The sequence below is a fragment of the Myotis lucifugus genome, unplaced genomic scaffold (genome assembly GCF_000147115.1).
Source record: "Myotis lucifugus unplaced genomic scaffold, Myoluc2.0 scaffold_122, whole genome shotgun sequence".
NCBI classification, from domain to species: domain Eukaryota; kingdom Metazoa; phylum Chordata; class Mammalia; order Chiroptera; family Vespertilionidae; genus Myotis; species Myotis lucifugus.
In genome coordinates this window covers 1,504,522-1,525,327 of record NW_005871170.1, presented here as the reverse complement: position 1 = coordinate 1,525,327, position 20,806 = coordinate 1,504,522, and the positions used below count along the sequence as shown (strand labels likewise).

The 20,806-nt window shown below is 41.8% G+C and overlaps 1 pseudogene; it reads left to right on the top strand.

The window, feature by feature from the left end:
* The first annotated feature begins 16,709 nt into the window (after positions 1–16,709).
* Positions 16,710–17,039, top strand: LOC111827033 (annotated as a pseudogene).
* The last annotated feature ends 3,767 nt before the right edge of the window (positions 17,040–20,806 follow it).

Sequence of the window (20,806 nt, the reverse complement as noted above, 5' to 3'; positions counted from 1 at the left end):
ATTAATTCCTTTTTATGGTTGATTATATTCAAGTGTATGAATATATATATATATCATATTTTCATCAGTTTTGAACACTTCCTTTGCTTCTACTTTCTGACTATTATGAATAAACCTGCTATGAACACTCATTATGTTTTTGTGTGGAAATATGTTTTCAATTCTCTCACATAGGTACTTAGGAATAAAATTGGTTGGTTTATGTAGTAACTATGTTTAACTTTATGAAGAATTGCCAAACTGTTTTCTACAGCAGCTGTACCACCTTATATTCCCACCAGTAATGTATGAAGTTTTACTTTCTCCACAACCTCCTAGTACTTGTTATTGGGTTTTTAATTTTCCTCATTAAATATAGCCACCCTGATGGGTGTGAGATGATATCTCATGTGGTTTTGATTTGCATTTCCTAAATGAGTAATGATATTTATCATCTTTACAAGTGCTGTTGGCTGTTGTATATTTTCTTTGGAGAAATGTCTATTCAGGTCCTTTGCACATTTTTATATTAGGATGTTTGTCTTTTTGTTGTTGTGGTAGGTTTTTTTGTTTGTTTTGAAATATATTTTCATTGAGAGGGAGAGGGAGAGAGAGATAGAAACATCAATGATGAGAATCATTGATTGGCTGCCTCCTGCACATCCCCTGCTAGGGATTGAGCCTCCAACCCAGGCATGTGCTCTTGACTGGAATCAAACCTGGAACCCTTCAGTCCGCAGGCCAATCTCTGTCCACTGAGCCAAACCAGCTAGGGCTGTTGAGTTTTAAGAGTTCTTTCTAGATTCTGGATACTAGAGCCTTCTGTAATATCTAATTATTTCCTCCTATTATGAGGACTTTCTTTTCACTTTCTTGATATTGTCCTTTAAAACACAAAAGTTTTTAATTTTAATAAAATCCAACTTATTTAATTTTTCTTTTATTGTTTATGCCTTTGGTATCACGTCTAATAATCCATTGCCTAATCCCAGGTTAAAAAAATATATTTATGTCTGTAAGTTCTTCTCAGAGTTTTATAATTTGTTATTATATTTAGGTCTTTAATCCATTTTTATGTAGTGTGAGGTAGGGTTTCAACTTCGTTTTTCTATTGCTAAAGTTAAATGCCTTGGCAGAATAACAGAGGGATTATAAACTCAGGCTCCTGAGTCCAACTGCTGGGTTTTAAATCCCTCTTTTTCCGTTGCTACGTGTGTGATCGTGAAGAAGGTTCCTAATTCCCTATGCCTCACCTTCCTCATCTGTGAAGAGAAATAGAATAGTAGCTACTTCATTCGTGTGCATTAAATTTCAAATCATTGAACTGCCATAGGAATCGAGTCTTTGCATTTACAGTGCTGGCACCCAGTAAGCATCGATTACCAGCTATCATCATCCCCATCTCCTTACATTTGAACTTACATGAACTTGCCTTAGAACTATCTCATCATCTCCCCTTGGCATATGTTTTCAATGGTGGGCTGAGTTACTTCCCCGGCAGTCTTATCAAGAACAAGACTTAACAGATAGAGTTTAATATATTTCAAGTGTTCCGGGAGGATGGAATGTGGACTGAGTTAATAGTTGTAGCTCACCACAAAAAGCAGCAAAATATTTGGGAAAAGGCATTTCCAATCTTTTGTAGAACTTCACACAAAGAGACCAAAACAAGGCAAATGCATTCGTTTGCTAGGGCTGCCATAACTAAGTACCACAAACTGGACGGCTGCCGGTTTACTCACACATCTTAAACAATAGAAATTTATTGTCCCACAGTTCCGGAGGCTAGAAGCTTGTCTTCAGTTTCTCCTTTTATCCTTTTTGGTGATTCTGCCCAGGTAGGCCCCAGCTGGCATCATTTTGGTCACATGGAAAATTAGACACAAAAGCCCAATTCTTACTAATGTGTAAGCAATTTGAAATGTTACCAGTCCATCCAATAATGTACCCCTGAACTATAAACTATTTGTAGTTGACTCCCAACAGGAGGAAGCCCAATCCTGTTCATAAAAGAGATGCCAGCTGCGATTTACCTTCCAGCCCTCTCCTGACAGGACACAGCATGGTGGGTCCTTCTGCCACCAGCGGTCCCAGCGCTCCCTGCACAACTAAGCCTTGTGCTCTGGGGACTGGTTCCGCCCTTAGGACCTGTGTCTGCTGGGCCCCCATCCATGTAGGTGGGTTCCGGTAGGAACCAGAAGTTACTTCTTCTAAGAGTATTACTTTTTGATGCAGAGGCGAAGCCCATAATTAACTTTAAAGCTGATGTGTTTGTTGTAAAATTCAGACATTTGCCACAAGCCGGTGAAGGAAAAGCCTTGGAGAGGAGCGCATTTCTGTGAACTTGAATCATCTCACGTAGGCAACTAACTGCCTTCGTAGCAAGTCAGTCCCCCTGCAATGCAAAGACCTGAGCTTGAGTAATTTGGAGAAAATATTTACCAGGAAACATTCCGTTCACCTAACAAGAAGCTTCCAGGTGATTTAGAATTGCTTGTCGTCCAATGTGAACTCGGGATTCTCAGAGAGAAAACACAAGGATTGGTGCTTCCTGAGAGCCAGCTTCAGCTAATTAATACATAGTCTCTAACTTCAACCAGGGGAGCCAACATGGGGGGCGGGGGGGGGGGGGGTAAAAAGTGTCCCCTTAGGGAGACTTTTGTCAAATGGATAATTTTAAAAAGTCATTCCTTTTGAGCTTGGAGTCATTAACTCCTCCAGTAACCAACTGTGAGAGTTATGTTTGAGCTTGTCTTGAAAACTACTTAAAAAAGGGATAGACCAGGGGCTGCTGCCTTGGCTGCCAGTTTATTTGCACGTCTTAAACAGGAAGCTGCATGTACTTGTTTTCAGATCCGTCTGGAATACTACTGGGGCTCCAGGAAGCTTACCCAAGAGCCCATTTGCGTTAGCATCAGCCCTGCCACAGGGCGGGTCAGGCTGGAAAGTGTCACAGACTCTAAAGTAACTCATTTCTTTTTTTTAATTCAGGAAAAGTAATATTCAAATGCTCCTTCTTATAAATGCAATCATTTGAACAGATGAACTCAAAGGAAACTATTTTAGGGCAGGTCCTTACGTAGTACCTTGTGCAAAATGTGGCAGCTCATCAAAGCCCCATCAGTTCTCTTGGTTCTTATTCATGTTGGTGAATATGAGGAAGGGAGAGGAAATTCCAACCACCGTGGCACTGGGGGTGGGGTATATTAGTTCGCTAGGGTTGCAGGAACAAAGTACTACACCCTGGGCAGCTTAAACAACAGAAATATATTGTCTCACAGCTCTGGAGACTGGGATGTCAAAGATCAAGGTGTCAGCAGGGTTGGTTCCTCCTAAGGGCTGTGAGGGAGAATCCAGGACTCTCTCCTTGGCTTGCAGATGGCAATCTTCTCCCTGTGTTTTCCCTCTGTGAGTGTCTCTGTGTCCAAATTTCCTCTTTTATAAGGACGCCAATCATATTGCATTAGGACCCACCATATGACCTCATTTTAACTTAATTACCTCTGAAAAGGCCCTGTCTCCAAATCAGGTCACATTCTAAGCTATTAGGTATGAGGACTTCAGCCAATGACTTTTGAGGGGACACAATTCAACCCAGAGTAGGTGGAGGCGTGGCAGTTAGTGAAAACCCATGTAAGAACCCCCCACTGCTGTAAAGGCATTGATCCTGGTGGCCTCACAATTACACTCGATATAATGACAAATGCTTTCAGTGTCTAGAATGCAAACCTCCTAGAAGCAGTCAGATTAAGTTCACTGTATTCTGTTAGCTAACAATGCACTAAAGTATCCAGTACCTTTTGGAAAGATTTTCACCAAAATGTGTAAAGAATGAGCCCTGGACAGGTGGTTCAGTTGGCTGGAGCATCCTCCCCTACACCAAAAACCTGTGGGTTCCATTTCTGGTCAGGGCACATACCTAGGTTGTGGGTTTGATCCTTGGTCAGACAGTGTACAGGAGGCAACTGATCAATGTTTCTCTCTCATGTCTATGTTGTTGTTTCTCTCTCTCTCTCTCTCTCTCTCTCTCTCTCTCTCTTTCTCTCTCTCTCCCTTCCTCTCTCTTTGAAAATCAATTTAAAAAAACATATCCTAGGGTGAGTATTAAAAAAAAAAGAGTGAAAAAGCTCCATATTTGAAGAACCATCATTTTAATTATCACAGAGTTATTAACTTATATATGAACTAGAGGCCCGGTGCACAAAAATTTGTGCACTCGGGGGGGAGAGGGGGTCCCTCAGCCCATCCTGTGCCCTCTCGCAGTCTGGGACCCCTCAGGAGATAATGATCTGCTGGCTTAGGCCTGCTCCCGGGTGGCAGAGGGCAGGCCCAATCCCTAAGTGCAGCCCCTGGTCGGGTTCAGAGCAGGGCCGACTGAGGAGTTGGGGCGCTGCCCCCTGTCATGCACAGAGCAGGGTGGATCGGGAGGTTGCGATGCCATCCCCTAGTCATGCTCAGGGTACAGCCGATTGGGGGGTTGGGGCACCGCCTGCTGTCACCCTCAAGGCAGGGTAGATAGGGAAGTTGCTGCGCCACCCCCTGTCACGCACAGAGCAGGACCCATCAGGGGGTTGGGGAGCTCCCCCCTGTCACTCACAGAGTAAGGCTGATAGGGGAGTTGGGGCACCACCCCCTGTCACACACAGAGCAGGGCGGATCAGGGGGTTAGGGCGCCGCCCTCTATCACCCACAGAGCAGGGCCGATCAGGGGGTTGGGGCACCGCACTGTCACACTCAGGGCAGGGCCAATGGGGAGGTTATGGCTCTACCCCGTCACACACAGAGCAGGGCCCATGGGGGGTGGGGGGGAGTTGGGGCGCCGCACCCTGTCACACACAGAGCAGGGCCAATCAGGGGGTTAGGGCGCTGCACCCTGTCACACACAGAGCCGCATGGCGATCAGGGGGTTGAGGAGCTCCCCCCTATCAGGCACAGAGCAGGGTTGATCAGGGGGTTGCAGCGCCTTCCCCTGTCACAAACAGAGCAGGGCAGATAGGGAGGTTGTGGCCCCGCCCCCTGTCACACACAGAGCCGCAGGGCGATCAGGGGGTTTGGGTGCTGCCCCCTGTCACGCTGATCCTGGTGCTGGGAGGCATATTACCCTTTTACTATATAGAATAGAGGCCTGGTGCACGGGTGGGGGCCAGCTGGTTTGCCCTGAAGGGTGTCCTGGATCAGGGTGGGGGTCCCCACTGGGGTGCCTGGCCAGTCTGGCTGAGGGGCTGAGGGCCGTTTTCAGGCTGGCGGGTGACTGAAGCTCCCAACCGCTCCTTTTTTTCTTTTTTTTTTTTTTTAATTCTGGGCCAGCTTTAGCTCTGAGGCCTCAGCTGCTGAAAGCAGGTTTCTGGCCTTTGTTTACCTTCTGTATTTGATACAATGTTGCGGTCCGGCTGGCTGAAGCCCGGCTGACTAAAGCAGGTTTCTGGGGTTTTGTTTAGCTTCTATATTTGCAACATAGTTGCTTAGAGTTGCAGCTGAGAGGCCGGCAAGTCAGGCGGGGAACGTTGGAGTCCGCCGTCACTGGAGCAAGCAAGCCTCCCTGTTCACTTCAGTGCATGGCTGCCGGCCGCCATCTTGGCTTGCAGTTAATTTGCATATCGCCCTGATTAGCCAATGGGAAGGGTAGCGGATGTATGGCTAATTACCATGTTTCTCTCTTATTAGATAGGATACCTCAATCACTAAGTTTTCATTATGAATAGCTGAGGTTTCTGTACTTAAAATTGCATTGTGGCCTATTTCATTCTTATACAGAGGATGTCTAGGACAATGTGTCTTTAGCATTGAATGACTGAAGGCAATTTTAATGTGACACTTTGTTAAGACAGCACACCTTGGGGACTGATCATCTACCTCTTAGAATTTGGATTACTTTGGGCACATCACCTAATCTCTCTGTTTCTGTTTCCTTAATAATACCTTCCTTACAGAGTTGAGAATCAGATGAAATAATGTGGGTGAGCTCTTAGTTTGGGGAATGGCACATAGTAGATGATCAATAAATGGTGCTTTCTCCTACTTTATTATCATATTTTGTATCATTTTATGCCAAGATTGTGGCTCAGGGGACAAGTATGCAGCATTTACAGTCTGAGAGCAGGTGGGGAGGGCCACTTGTCATGAAGGAGAGCTTTCTGAGTCTGAGGGAGGCTTTAGATGCAGGGTGATGCTGAGGAGAGGGAATCATAAAAGGGTTTGATATGACCCATACTCCCAACATCCCACACATCTCTATAAACTGCAAAAGTCACAATATCATTGATGTGTTTGGATTTCCTGAGGAAGTTGGCATGAAATGGAGTCTGCCACAAATCTGGGATAGAGTACAGGGTGGAGATAGAAGGGAGCAGGCACAAAGGAAACTATGAGTAATTAAGATCTGAAACTCAGAGTATTAAGTCCTTTATCTACAAATAAATGAACAAATGAGTGAGTGAAGCCCATGTTGGTTAATATATGATTTATCTATTGATATAAAATCAGAAAACTCTCTTCAATCTTGTTGCTTTCAACATTGTTCAATATAACTTATCCCTTACTTAATTATTAATTCTCCTTCCTGTAGCCCATTCTCTGGGTCTTGCTTTGATTCTCTTGGTGGTTTGGTCATTGGTTTTTCATTCATATAATTAATGTCTGTATAATTTTTCCCATAACTTTTTCTGTATTTCTGGCTATTTCTAATTGCTTATAGTCCAACTAGAGAGATGTCGATTTATTGGAGCAGTCCACTGCGACCATCAGACAATTCAAAACTATCCAGAATATTCATCTTTGCCATTTTTCCTGTCTCATTTTCCATCATTCCTTGCAACAAACCCTCTAATCAGGGCAGACAAGTGACTTACTCTCCTCCCGAGTTCTATTTTCCATGTTGTTTTGTCTCCCAGGAAAAAAATTATTTATCTCCATGTCTTCTTCACCCTTCCCTCTCCACTTCCCACCCAAGGTACACACTGGAGTTTCCAAGGTCAGCTCAGAAAATACCACTGCTGCCCTTCCAAGAAGAAACAAGCTGGTTCTCCCATGCTACTTTCTTCAGATGCCATCACACACCTCACCTGACAGCATTTTCCATTGTTCTCTTAACTATCTGCATGGTGAGACTGTAGCTCTCCTCTCCCCAGAGCCTTGCTCACTGCCTGACATAGACAGAATCTCAATACAGGTGTAAGTGATGTTGGGAAAATGATTGCATGGAAGTATATCATAATAGGGAAAATCCTAAAGATGAAATAATCCAAAAATAATCTATATGTGACTTTGGAATGTATTCTACACACACATTCAGAAAACATCAAACACAAATCTTCAAACACGGCAATGAAGCCAGCCTGTGCGGATCCCAGGTGGGTGGGGTGGCCTGGAAAAAGGGTGGGAACCCTGACAGGAAGGGAGGAAGCTCTCACCAGCCAACCCTCCTTCCCAGTCTCAGTGGCTTATCTGGAAATCACAGAGACTCCAAATGGCTTAGAGCTCAAGGGCTGGATAATTAATAAATGATTGTAATGCCTTGGGAAATCAAAGTGCTATGTAAATGCTAAATTTGAATAATACAAAAATAATCATCTTTTATTATCTCCTTTAAAGATGTAAATAGCATACTCTTTTTAATCTAAAGTAGGTTCAAGAAACAGCAGTAAGCTGAACAGGGCGGTGCAGTAAATGATGGTGCAAACCCATTCAGTGTTCTAAACGCAATTACAGTGCTGACCATCAGCCCTGAAAACAAATTACAGAAACTAATGACAGGGAACAGTAATTAGGATGTTTTTAGAAAATTACTTGGAAACAAAATTGTCAACAAAGCCCACTCCAATATAGCTGTAAACAGCCTAAATAACAGAATAATGCAGTGGCCTTTGCCCCAAGCAACAAGAAGAAGACGTAAAACACTTTCAGGGCCCCAAATCACTGTCTTCCAAGTGATTATGTACATTGTTTTTGACCTCAGTGTTTCTGGGTCATTCCAAATGTGGTGGAGGGCCAAGCGCCCTTGAACATTCTGCTGTTTAGTAAGTCTTATCCGAGCTGACCAGTATATTCTGGAGAGGTCTCCCTTTCCCCTCTCCTTTGCATTTTTTGTTATCTTTGGCATTCATATTTGAAAAACATGTGCCTCACTTGGAACAAATCCACTAAAGCAAACAACCTTAAAACTTTCCAAACAGCCTGACTGTTGCGATCTGCAGGCAGCCCAGACCCTGTGGAACGCATCTCCCAGGGCTAATGGTGCGCGCCTGGCGGAAGAGTTCCTTGTTAACTATAATAGAAACTGACATTTACATATCTCAATGTTAATTCCTCGGAGACTGGTGCAGCCCAAGTCTGTGATAAGCCGGTGGGGGTGGGGGTGGGGGGGGGACAAGTATAGAGTGGAAAAGGCGTGGGTGGAGGAGGGGAAGGATAGGAGACAAAAGGACACATTGCAAGCCTTGAGGCTGAAAATGTTCTCTTAGTGTTTCTTTAGTAACAGAGCAAAATGAGGGAAATTTGAAGAGAGGTTGCTTCAATAAATTGCCACTTTTTTCAGGAAAGTTCAGGTATAACTCCTCATCTATTGCCTGTAATGGAGGAGTGAGCAATTCCTTGCAGGAGTGTGTGTGTGTGTGTGTGTGTGTGTGTGTGTGTGTTTTATAAAGCAAAACAAATACAAAAATATATATATTTAAAAGAAACCATATTAAGTGTAATCTTTCTAAAATGTATATTCCATATGCTCCTTTGAGTAGACAGCGTCCCGAGGAAGGTAAGTGTCTTGCTATTTAGGGCTCCAGTGTAATTGTTAGAGCCAACTGCCATATAAAATACTGGAAGATAGTTTTGCTTGGCACAGATAGTAAATCATTTTCAAAATGTTTTGGTACACTTTGGGGTAGTTTTCTCTACTTCTGGACTACACTGTCAGGCTGGCAGATGTCACTTTTTGCAACCCCATCACTTTTTAATTTCCTGCTTCTCATGTGCTATAGGCCTAAAAATTTTAGCTTGTTAGAACTGTGGCAAGAATGGGCCTAACTAGCCTGTAATGGGAGCTCTGAGTAGAGTGCCCGAGCTGTGACATTCATTTTTACTTGCTAGAATCCTTTTACTTTTTACCTTTACCTGTTTCTTGACCACATTCAAGAGATTTGGGTTATGATTGAAATTAATTCCAGATCAATTTATAGCATAGAATTTAGCGATCTGATAGAGAGTTACATGAGATGCTCAGATTACACGTAACCTTATTTCAATTTTTTGGCTTTTAATTTTATATTTTCCAAATGATACCATATGTTAAAATCATATTTATTTTTAATTAATTTAATTTGTAAAATTTCCACTAACAAAATGAATATACTTCTATTATAGATAATTATTTATACAGAGAAAAAAAGAATGACCATCCCCTAACATGGCCACACTTTTGTATACCTTTCTTGATATTTTTCCTCTATGTGCTTTTGCAAACATATTTATACTGCCTTCTTCTATACAAGTTTATATCCTGTTTATAAAATGCATTATCTTGTAACTATTTTCCTTACTGCTGTATATCTGTATAGCTATCCTTTTAGTGACTACAAAATATTCCACTGAGTAACTATTAATCGTTTACTTAACTATTTTCTTGTTATTGTAACTTTAGATTATTTTCAAATTTTTACTATTACGATAACCCTACAATGAACATCTTCCTGAACATAGCTTTTGTTTGCTTAATTGATTGTCTTGGGTTATATTCTTTGGAATCCTGGAAGTGGAATTACATAGAAGTGGCAATTTAAAACCCAGACTTAGAAAAGGAAAACTGTGGATGGGTATTGGTAGCCATAGGCAGCAACCGAGAGCAACTTGGAAACCAGTTAGCATGAGCCCTAGAGATGAGCGGTGCTGGGCTAGGGAAATGTTGTGCAGCTCTGCTGCTGCCCTCTCAAGGACAGGCACCACTGCACACGGGTAACCAGGGTTTTGCAACGTTCCAAACAAGGTCATGTGAAAGTGTACATGCATCATCGTTGAAATATGGCATATATGTGGGGAAATCTGTATCATGGAAGCAGTACACTTGTGTTCAGGTTCATTTTTGGGAGGGAGAAGGGAAAACAACTAGCCTGACAGAATCCTTAGAAAAGTATTCATCCAGAAAGAATTTTTGCCTTAAGGCAAATGGCCTATTATTGCCTAATACTTCTGTCTTTACTGGAGGTCATATGAATGCATTGTGATGATTGTGACAAATAACAGAAAACTCAAATTAAAACTTAAAAAGGAAGGAGTTTACTATTTCACTTGGAAATTTTTCATAAATAAGAATAGTAATACTTAATTTAATAAATAACAGGAACCAAGTCCCAAGTATTCTCTACACTCTTAACATGTATTAACTCATGTACTCTTTTATATAAACCTCATGATATGTCCCCTACTTGAGATGAGGCAACTCAGGCATGAAGAGTTTAATAATTTGTTAAAGTTTGCACAAATATTAGGTGTAATCTAATAGGTGGAAGATCTAGAATTTAAACCCTACTCTTTTAACATTATAGTAGGACTATTCTCACATAGTTAATTGAGTGGTTCCATACCTTTAGAAAGAATGGAAAACACCTGTTCACCCACACCAACTGATTAACAATGTGTGTGCATTCTGATTGGTTGGTGCCTGTAGGGTACTGGTTTAAACATTTGGACCTAGGTAATTTCACCCCTGGACCTAGGTAATTTCAAACTTTCAACTTTGCTGTCTTCATCACACCAACAGTGTCTTCCTTCCTGGTGAGGGAAGTTCATTAATTTGAAGGATCACATGTGAAAGTTTGGTGCTTGCCGTCCAGCAAAGAGGACTCTATCTCTCTCTCTAGCACTTTTTTTTAATTTAACCTATTAAAAGTATAATGTACAGCCCTAACCGGTTTGGCTCAGTGGATAGAGCCTTGGCCAGTGGACTGAAGGGTCTCGGGTTTGATTCCAGTCAAGGGCACATACCTAGGTTACAGACTCCATGCCTGGCTCCTGTTGGGGTATGTGCAGGAAGCAACCATTCGATGTGTCTCTTTCACATCATTGTCTCTCTCTCTCTCTCTCTCTCTCTCTCTCTCTCTCTCTCTCTCTCTCTCCCCCTCCCTTCTCTACTCTCAATGAAAATCAATGGGAAAATGTCCTCAGGTGAAGATTCACAACAATAACAAAAAAAGTGTGATGTAAATACACACATCTTAAATGTTCAGCTTGATATACAGCTTGATAGATTTTTTTTCATAATACCCAGTTAATCACTACACAGATCAAGATATAGAACATTACTGGCACCTTATACCCCCTCCAAGATTCCCATAATTTTTCTGATGAAATAAATTCTCCACTTATCTTTATTTTCTTAAGCATGTTAATCAGAGTTACTTTTACGTTCTTGTCTAATAATCACCCTGAGGTCTAAGTATATTGTCTGTTTCTTCTTTTGGCTTCTGTCATTTGACCCCATTTGTTCATATACTGGTAAAATTTTTATTGAATGTCAGACATTGTGTATGAAAAATTATAAGGCACTGGTTGATGATATTTTCATCCAAAGGGGATTTAATTCTGTCTGGAAGGCAAATAGAATACTGGTATTTTCAGATCCATTTGATCTGGTTGAGGGTGGGTTTTAGGTTTTGTTAGGTTTGACCTTTTTATGGTTTGTTCTTATTCCCATGGCAGAGTCCTTGGGAGTCTCCACTGTACCAAGAGCCTTCAATCTTGTTGGACCCCAAACTTCAGCCTCTATCTGTTCATCCAATGGAAATGGTAAACCCCAACTTCTCCCCACCCAGTGAGATGGTCCCTGTTCTCCACGGTCACATTTTGCTCCAGCTGTACTCCCCACACCATTAATGGGTAGAGCTAGAGGCAAGAGTGGGGCATCTTTCCAGGATTCTCTCCAGGATTTTGACCACTCAAATCCTGTCTGCTTTGGTTGTTCTTTTATGCCTTTCAATAGTTGTTTTATTTTATTTACACCTCATAAGTAGGGGGAAATCCATATTTATCCAGAATATCCCCACAGAATTCCCCTTAGGTCCCATGACAGAGATTGCTTAAAAGAGTCAATGATGCCCGGCCGGCAAAGTTCAGTGGTTGAGTGTCGACCTATAAACCAGGAGATCACAGTTCGATTCCTGGTCTGAACACATGCCCATGTTGTGGGCTCAGTCCCCAGTGAGGGGCGTGCAGAAGGCAGCCTATTGATGATTCTCTCTCATCATTGGTGTTTCTTTCTCTCTCCCTTCCTCTCTGAAATCAATTTTTTTTTTTAAAAAGTCAGTGACAAGAGAAAGGAAACCATCACACATAGTTTAGATCAACTTGGGCACATGGGAGGATGGGCATCTGAACCAAATTGAGACTCTGCCAGAAAAAAATGGAAGACTAGAATTCCAGAGTATCTATAATAATAAAAGCATAATATGCTAATTAGACTGGATGTTCTTCCAGAAGAAGCCAGGGCTGCGAGGGAAGCCTGGGTGCCGGGTGCTAGAGGAAAGCCGGTGCCAGCAGCCAGGGGAAGGAAGGCCTACTCTTGCATGAATTTCGTGCATCGGGCCTCTAGTTTATTTATAATGATGGTTTTCCTTACAAGGACTATCACATACTTGGATTGTATGGGATTTTCTATAACCTTAATCTTCTTCAGATACACCCACCTTCTGATTTAGGATCTTCCTTTCTGCCTTGATTCCATTATTTTGCAAGTTCTTCTGGATCCATTCTCTGGCTGCCTTTTTATCCCCAATCTAAAATGTGAGGCTCCATTATGAATCAGTTGATTTTAATGCAATATTCTTATGTGAAACCAAAATAACATTAAAAATTGCTTTTAAATGTATTATAAAATGGAAATGATTTACAATTTTCTTCTCAATACTAATAACTGCAAAAGGTATTTTAAAATTTCCTATTGGAAGTTTATAATACAGAAATCCATGTAAATTATTTACAATTGGTTATATGTATAATCTTGTTTTAAACCAATAAACACTTGGCCATTATAGGATGTTTGAAAAATTATAGAAATGCACAAGGAAGAAAAAAAAATTAGCTTCAATCTCACCATCCTGGGATATACCTTGTTAACTTTTCAGAGAATATTCATCTGATATTTCCTCCTGTGTATGTGTGTGGGGGCGGGGAGGTTGTACACATATATACACAATTAAAATAGTTTTAACATGGTAGGCATTGCATACATTTTCAAAACAAACTTTTTGTTTTAAAATTTATTGAATTTTTCTTTAAGTTGCAGAGAATGACTATAGTATTAGACTCTTGTAAAAGTGGTAACTCCTTGATAAATGTTTTAACAATGCCTTTCTCCATTTAAATCATATGACCACATATCCTAGGAGTTTTGAAGAAAAAATAAAGATAAATTTTGAGTCAGGTCACAATGAAAACAAACAAGGAATTCGAGAATAATCTGTTGAGTGTCACATGGCCATGTTTTCTACTTCACAGCAAACCTTTGAAAAGATTAAACTGTGACATTTGCAGACGGAGCATCCAGAGCTCCTCCTGTTTTATTTCACTAACGTTTGAAGAACGTTGGTGGTCTTGTATGAGAACCTGAATAGAGAGAGGAAATGGCCAGCATCAGGGAATAGCCTAGGAAAAGAAAACATGATTTCCTTTCTTGCACCAGAAAATATAGCTGCTCAGCCAAGATTAGTCTTTCTCGTGCCAAACCATTTATTAGGGTATAAAAATAAAATATTAAAACTTTATTTTTCTTTCTGTACTTAAAAAATTCATTTACTGTATATGACTTATATATTATATTAATTAATACAGTAGGATACATACATACTTTATAAATAAATACCAGTAAGTAGACGTATATTGGGACTATCTAAAATTTCAAGTGTATTTACACAAAAAAAATAACATATTTTTTAAAACAATATTTTTTAAAAACCTTTTTCATCATAAGAGTACACAATCAAAACATGTGGAGATTACTGTTTACTTTCCCTCCAAATCATGTCTTTACTGGAGTTTTGCAAGAGATTTTAAGCGGTGGAGTCTCAGATCCTCACTGGAAAAGGCAGTGTTTAAAATGACGTTTTCTATATGTCTTTCTGGCAGTGAAACTAATTACTGAGTAGAGTCTAGCTAAGGAAAAAAAACCTTCCCCAACCCCTTCCTTGTGCTAATCGGGAAGGTCCATTCCTTCATTCAGCATTTATTTTTATTTTGTTTTGTTTTGTTTTAATTCTTTATTGTTTAAAGTATTACATATAGTATTACATATGTCTCCTTTTCCCCCCATTGACCTCTCTCTGGCCACTCCCACCCCCTAGCACAAGACCTCACCTCCCTAGTGTCTGTGTCCATTGGTTATGCTTAATATGCATGCATACAAGTCCTTAGGTTGATCTCTCATCCCACCCCTCTCCTCTCCCCTGCTTTCCCTCTGAAGTTTGATGGTCTGTTCGATGCTTCTCTGTCTCTGGATCTATTTTTGATTCTTATATATGTGCCCTACCAGGATTCATCAGTTTATGTTGTGCATTTTTTCCCACAAATGAGTGAGATCATGTGATATTTATCTTTCTCTGACTGGCTTATTTCACTTAGCATAGTGCTCTCCTGGTCCATCCATGTTGTTGTGAATGGTAAGAGTTCTTTCTTTTTTACAGCAGCATAGTATTCCATCGTGTAGATGTACCACTGTTTTTTAATCCACTCATCTGCTATGGGCACTTAAGCTGTTTCCAAATCTTAGCTATTATACATTGTGCTGCTATGAACATAGGGGTGCATATGTCCTTTCTGATTGGTGTTTCTGATTTCTTGGGTTATATTCCTAGAAGTGAGATTACTGGGTCAAATGGGAGTTTCATTTTTAACTAGACCACCAACTTACGCCATACACAAAATAAACTCAAAATGAATAAAGGACTTAAATGTAAGACGGGAAACCATAAAAATCTTTGAATAATCCATAGGCAGCAAAATATCAGACATATGTCGTAGCAATATTTTTACCGATACAGCACTTAGGGCAATGGAAACTAAGGAGAAAATAAACAAATGGGATTACATAAAAATAAAAAGCTTCTGCACAGTAAAAGAAACCATCAACAAAACAACAAGAAAGCCCACTGCATGGGAGAACATATTTACCAATGTTATATCTGTTAAGAGCCTAATCTCCAAAACTTATAGGGAACTCATACATCTTAACAAAAGGAAGATCAACAATCCAATCAAAAAATGGGCAAAGGACTTAAATAGACACTTTTCAAAAGTGGACATACAGAAGGCCAAGAGACATAGGAAAACATGCTCAAAGTCACTAATCATCCGAGAGATGCAAATCAAAACAACAATGAGGTACCACCTCACACCTGTCAGAATGGCTATCATCAACAAATCAACAAATGACAAGTGCTGGGGAGGATGCGGAGAAAAAGGAACCCTCCTTCACTGCTGGTGGGAATGCAGACTGGTGTAGCCACTATGGAAGACAGTATGGAGTTTCTTCAAAAAATTAAAAATGGAACTCCCATTTGACCCAGTGATCTCATTCAGCATTTATTGAGTACCACTCTGCATAGAGCACAGTGAGGAAACACAGGATTAAGACATGGTCCAGATAAGAAACTATAGTTCAAGTAAAAGTGAGGGGGGAACTCTTAGTTCAGGCTGAGGATGCAGGAAAAGGTTTCCAAGTGGAGGAGAGGCCCATAGGCAAGGCAGTGCTGGGTCACCCTGGATAAGGAACAAAACAGAGCCAGAGCTGTTTGCTCTGTTGGAGGAAAAAAAAAAATAACCGCAAAGAGGCAAGATGCCAGGTACTCGGCGTGATAGAAAGAACAGTAGATTGGACTGGAACAGAGATCATAAGGTTCTAGGATATAGTGCTAAAGAGTCTGAGCAACAGCCTGTGAGAGAGTTGTTACCGCCCCCATTCTTCTACATGGAGAAACAGACTCAGAGAAGGTCAGTCATAATGTGGGTGTAGAGCAGAGCTGGCCTCTCACCCAATGATTTTTCACTTTTAATTTATAACTCTTAGGAATATCAAAAATGCCATAAAAATGCGTTTTTGGAAAAAAATAAAACACACAACATAAAAAATGCTCTTTTTTTTGTTGCATTATTGGTTAACTGTCATGTGGGTTTGCCCTGGCCGGGTAGCTCAGTTGGTTAGAGCATCTTCCCAGCACGCTCAGACTGGTTCGACCCCAGTCAGGGCACATATATAAGAATCAGGCAATGAATACATGAATAAGTGGAACAACAATTCTGCAGAATTGTTGGAAGGATTAGAGATATAAACTACGAGTAAAGTCCCTGTCACATAGTAGGCACTCAACAAATTGTTGCTATTATTGTTATTTTCTATTTTAATTTTTTAAAAACTCTGTTACACTTCCTGACAAATAGCCACCTGTGCAATCTGTGAATCTGTTCTATAGCCATATAATTTTTTCAACCCTTGTACATTAAAATTAAATACAGAATAATCCTGTAGATATGGGTAACTTCAGCTCAGTTGTTTCATAGCTGTGAAAAATGTCACCATTTATTTAATAACTAATGTCAAAATAGGGTTAAAGCAACCTACACAATAGTAGAGAAGTTGGGTTTAAATAAATCTGTCTGTTTCTGCTTAATTTCCTCGACTTTCCGGTAGAATGAACAGTTTTATTAGAAAGTCATCAGGAGAATGATGGCATTGGCAGTGGCCCTGGCAGCTTGGGATGAGTGCGAGCGACAGAATCGGCAGGATTCTTCAGAGGCTGTCCCTGCTCTCCTCCGTCACTCAGTCTGCAGTCTCGGCCCATTTGAGGAGGAATGTTGGTGTTACAGCAGTGGCATTTAATAAGGAGCTTGATCCTGTACAGAAACTCTTTGTGGACAAGGTTAGAGGACACAGAACTAAGTGACAGTCAGCTGGGGGACCTGCTGGTACTGGCCCCGAGTATCAGCAAGCGTAGAAGCAAATGTACGCTAAGGCAGACATGACTGTGTTCCCTGACTTCAGACTCGAAGAGCCCAAATTGGAAGTCATTGAAAAACCCCATTCTTAAAGAAGTGTACATTTTATTGGTAATTTGTCCTAGATAAGTTGTACAACTGATCAGAAGTATCAGAATAAACATACATTTCAACAACTGTCAAATATTCTTTCATTCTTATTCCAAATAAATTATTTGGTGATGTTGGGGGCCAGGGAAGGAAATAATCAATGTGAGATTCTTTCCCCCCCACCCCCCATGCATTCTCTCTACCTTCCCTACATAGACCTTCTTAATGTCGATGATTCTTACTGGGTTCTTCACAGATAGCAATGAAGTTTAAGCAGAGTATTACTGCATTCTTCATTCAGTGGGGAAATGGATTTGATGGGGACACTGGATTTGGAGTCCCCACTTGGGGCGATGTGGATAATTTAGAAAAAAATAGATAATGCGGCAAACTAAACAATATCTTCAGAGAACTAATCCCTCTCAGAAAAGATGAGCAGAGTCATTTTTTTGCTTGGATCTTATTTTGTTAGAGACATAAATCTCAGTTATAAAATCAGCTGAGGATTCTGCTACGCAACTTTACAAAGCACACACTTGTCAGCTTTACAAAGTTTCAGTACACTCAGAGCATCCTACTCATTCCTCATTCCCTCGGGAATTTCTCATCAGAGGCCTGAAAGATGTCACTTAATTGGGTTCATGATCCCCATTTTGTTTTTTCTCTAAACAGTTCTCCTAAGAGTGCTAATTTACGCATTCTGTTTCAGTAGAGGCTTTAACACTAAAAATGTCAAATCATTACCCACATAATTTTTGTCACTTATCAGCAAAGTCTCAGCGAGCCAGCCCCCTTCACCTGAAAAGTTCGCAGGAGATGTGTCCCAGCTTCTTCGCCGTCACCCTGCTGAAAGCCAGCACTCCGCCAATTCTGTGTGCAAATCTCAACCTGCAGGCGCACATTACTTTTTCACCTTCAACTCCCCCTCCCAAAAGGCAAGTTTCATCCTGCTTCTTAGTACACGTTAGTTAATCCTAAACAGCCCAATCTCTTTTGCCTTTGTATCAGCAACACAGTTTCCCCAAAATTGTTTGCTTTTCTAGTAAAAACGATTGTTTTAATGGAAATATCCCATATTGTAAAGGTCTCTTACTTTGTAACAAGTGACTTTTCAGGGGCCCCTTTGAAGTTTGCTGAGCCTGGGCCTGTCTCCAGGGTGGGAGGACTCTGGGGTCCCACAGACATCAGCGTTTTCCTGCTGCAGTGGGACTGGCAACCTGAGGTCAAGGTGTGGGCCCTGCAGACTCTACAGCAGAACCCCAATTCGAGGCTGGAGAATGCATGGGTCTACATAGCCCACTCCATGCTCCACTCAAATGCCACCTCCCTTGCGTGACGCCTTTCCTGACCACCCTTTCTGAGATCACACCTTCCCATCCACCTTCTCTGCTTTATTTTTACCCTTAGCTCTCATTCCTGTCTAATGCACTATGCAGTTTGAAAACATACCCTATTACCTGCCTGCTTTTTAAACTGCAAGCCCCATCATGGCAGGAGCTTTCATCCTTTTTGTTCATCCCAGTATCTCTGGCACCTAGAGTAGTACATGGGACATATTAGGTGCTCAGTGAACATTTGTTGGATAAATGAGTGCATTAATGAAGACAGAGAGCAGGCCCAGGGCCATTTACTGCCATTCCAGACTGCCCTCGGCCAAGGACGCCCAGCTCGTCCTTCTCCAAGGGCCATGTAGTTCTCAGTCATGGAACCTCTACAGACTCTGGTTGGCCCCTGAGAGCCTGGAGTCTGCTGGATCGTCTCTTCATTGGGCAGGGACTCGGCTGGGGGTGCAATAGGTATTTCTTGGTTCTTTATATGCATAAGTTGAATACATCAAGCTTCACCCTCCTATGGATACAAACGAGATTATATTTACATTGAAATAGAAACCATAAGGGGTCTTAGCTTCTACCACCTCCCACTTGCTGTAATTTCAGGATCTCTACACATCTCCCTAAATTTATTTCTGTTTACATTCTTCCATGTCAGCTTTGCCAAGGCCCTTGCCCAACATTCCTGCTGCCAGTGTCCTCTTGAGAAAGGTCCCACCAGGCCCAGCACCTGAGCCACCTCAGAGTCTCCTCTTCTCAGCACCACAGATTCTCTGTGGCAGGGGTGGGCAAACTTTTTGACTTGAGGGCCACAATGGGTTCTTAAACTGGACCGGAGGGCCGGAACAAAAGCATGGATGGAGTGTTTGTGTGAACTAATATAAATTCAAAGTAACATCATTACATAAAAGGGTACAGTCTTTTTTTTTTTTTAGTTTTATTCATTTCAAACGGGCCGGATCCAGCCCGCGGGCCGTAGTTTGCCCACGCTGCTCTGTGGGCTCTGGGAGTGAGGGAAGGAGGGCAAGCAGCTCTGTTTCTCCTCGAGACTTTAGTGACCACAGCTGCTTCTGGGCCTGGGTCTGCACGTGGTTCGGATTTTACGGTTTCTGGGCAACCCCTCAGGGTGGTGGGGAGTCGAGAACTTGTATCCTCTCCTCCTTTTCTTCCTCTTCTCCTTCCAGGTGCTCATGCAAAATAACACCCTTCACCTCATGCACCCAACACAGATGTCCCTGTGCAAACGGACAGGAGGGATAGGGCTCTGGAATTGTCAGCATGGGCCAGGAGCTTCCCGTCTCTGACCTCATAGGACACCTTGTAGCTCTAACTCATTCTATCCTGGGGGTCCCGTAGTGTGGCAGCCCACTGTCTGTTTTTGACTCTTCAGTTCATGGTGAATCAGGAGGCAGTTCTAACTCTGCCCTCCTGGGAACACAATCCCAGTTTGCTCAGGGGTTTCTGGGACAATCTGCTGCAGACGTCTGCACACAAAGCCCAATTATTTCTTTCTTTATACATAAACTCATTGAAAGGAGCACAAACCAGCACAGCCCTAATGGATTTAGGGCTAAAGTAGTGTTCTTACACATCACAAAGAAGTTTCCTGGCCCTAACCAGTTTGACTCAGTGGATAGAGTGTCAGCCTGTGGACTGAAGGGTCCCAGGTTCGATTCCGATCAAGAGCATGTACCTTGGTTGCAGGCATATCTCCAATAGGGGGTGTGCAGGAGGCAGCTGATCGATGTTTCTCTCTCATCGATGTTTCTAACTCTCTCTCTCCCTTCCTCTCTGTAACAAATCAATAAAATATATTTTTTTAAAAAAGAGTTTCCTGGTAGAAAAAAAAGAATCCTGAAGTCATTCTCCCATGATATCTTCCCTTACCTACGATATCGAATAGCCCTTTTCGTGCCCTCTCCTTTCACCCACACAAAGCCTTTGTCGAAATGTCACACTCTACAGGCCTTGGGTTTAAAAACTATGGCTTTTAATAAAAAATGCACATCCTTCACAAGAGAATATGCTGTTTTCAGCATCTTTTAATGATTTGGTTGTAGCTAAAAAATGCCTATTAGATGTAAGCAGTGGAACTAGGAATATCATTGTCTGAAGTGACCGATGGTTGCTGTCCACCTCTGACCCGTGAAGCTAGTCATCCTGGAGTTACAAATCCTGATCAGGGAGCTCTCAGAGCTGCTCCTGAGGCTGCGGGGTCTCACAGCCGCTCCGGACCCCTCCTCTCTCTGCCTGTGTCACCGTGCACTGTGCCCGCCGAGCCTCCTGTTGCTTCACGCCATTGCTCTGCACACTTACCCTATTTTGCTATAGCTTTAGGACAAACAGAAATTTCCTGAAGCTCCCAACACGTGCTTCTCTTTGTAAATGACTCAAAGCTGAGAAAACATTGAAAATCAACTGTTCTCGGAGGAAAAAGA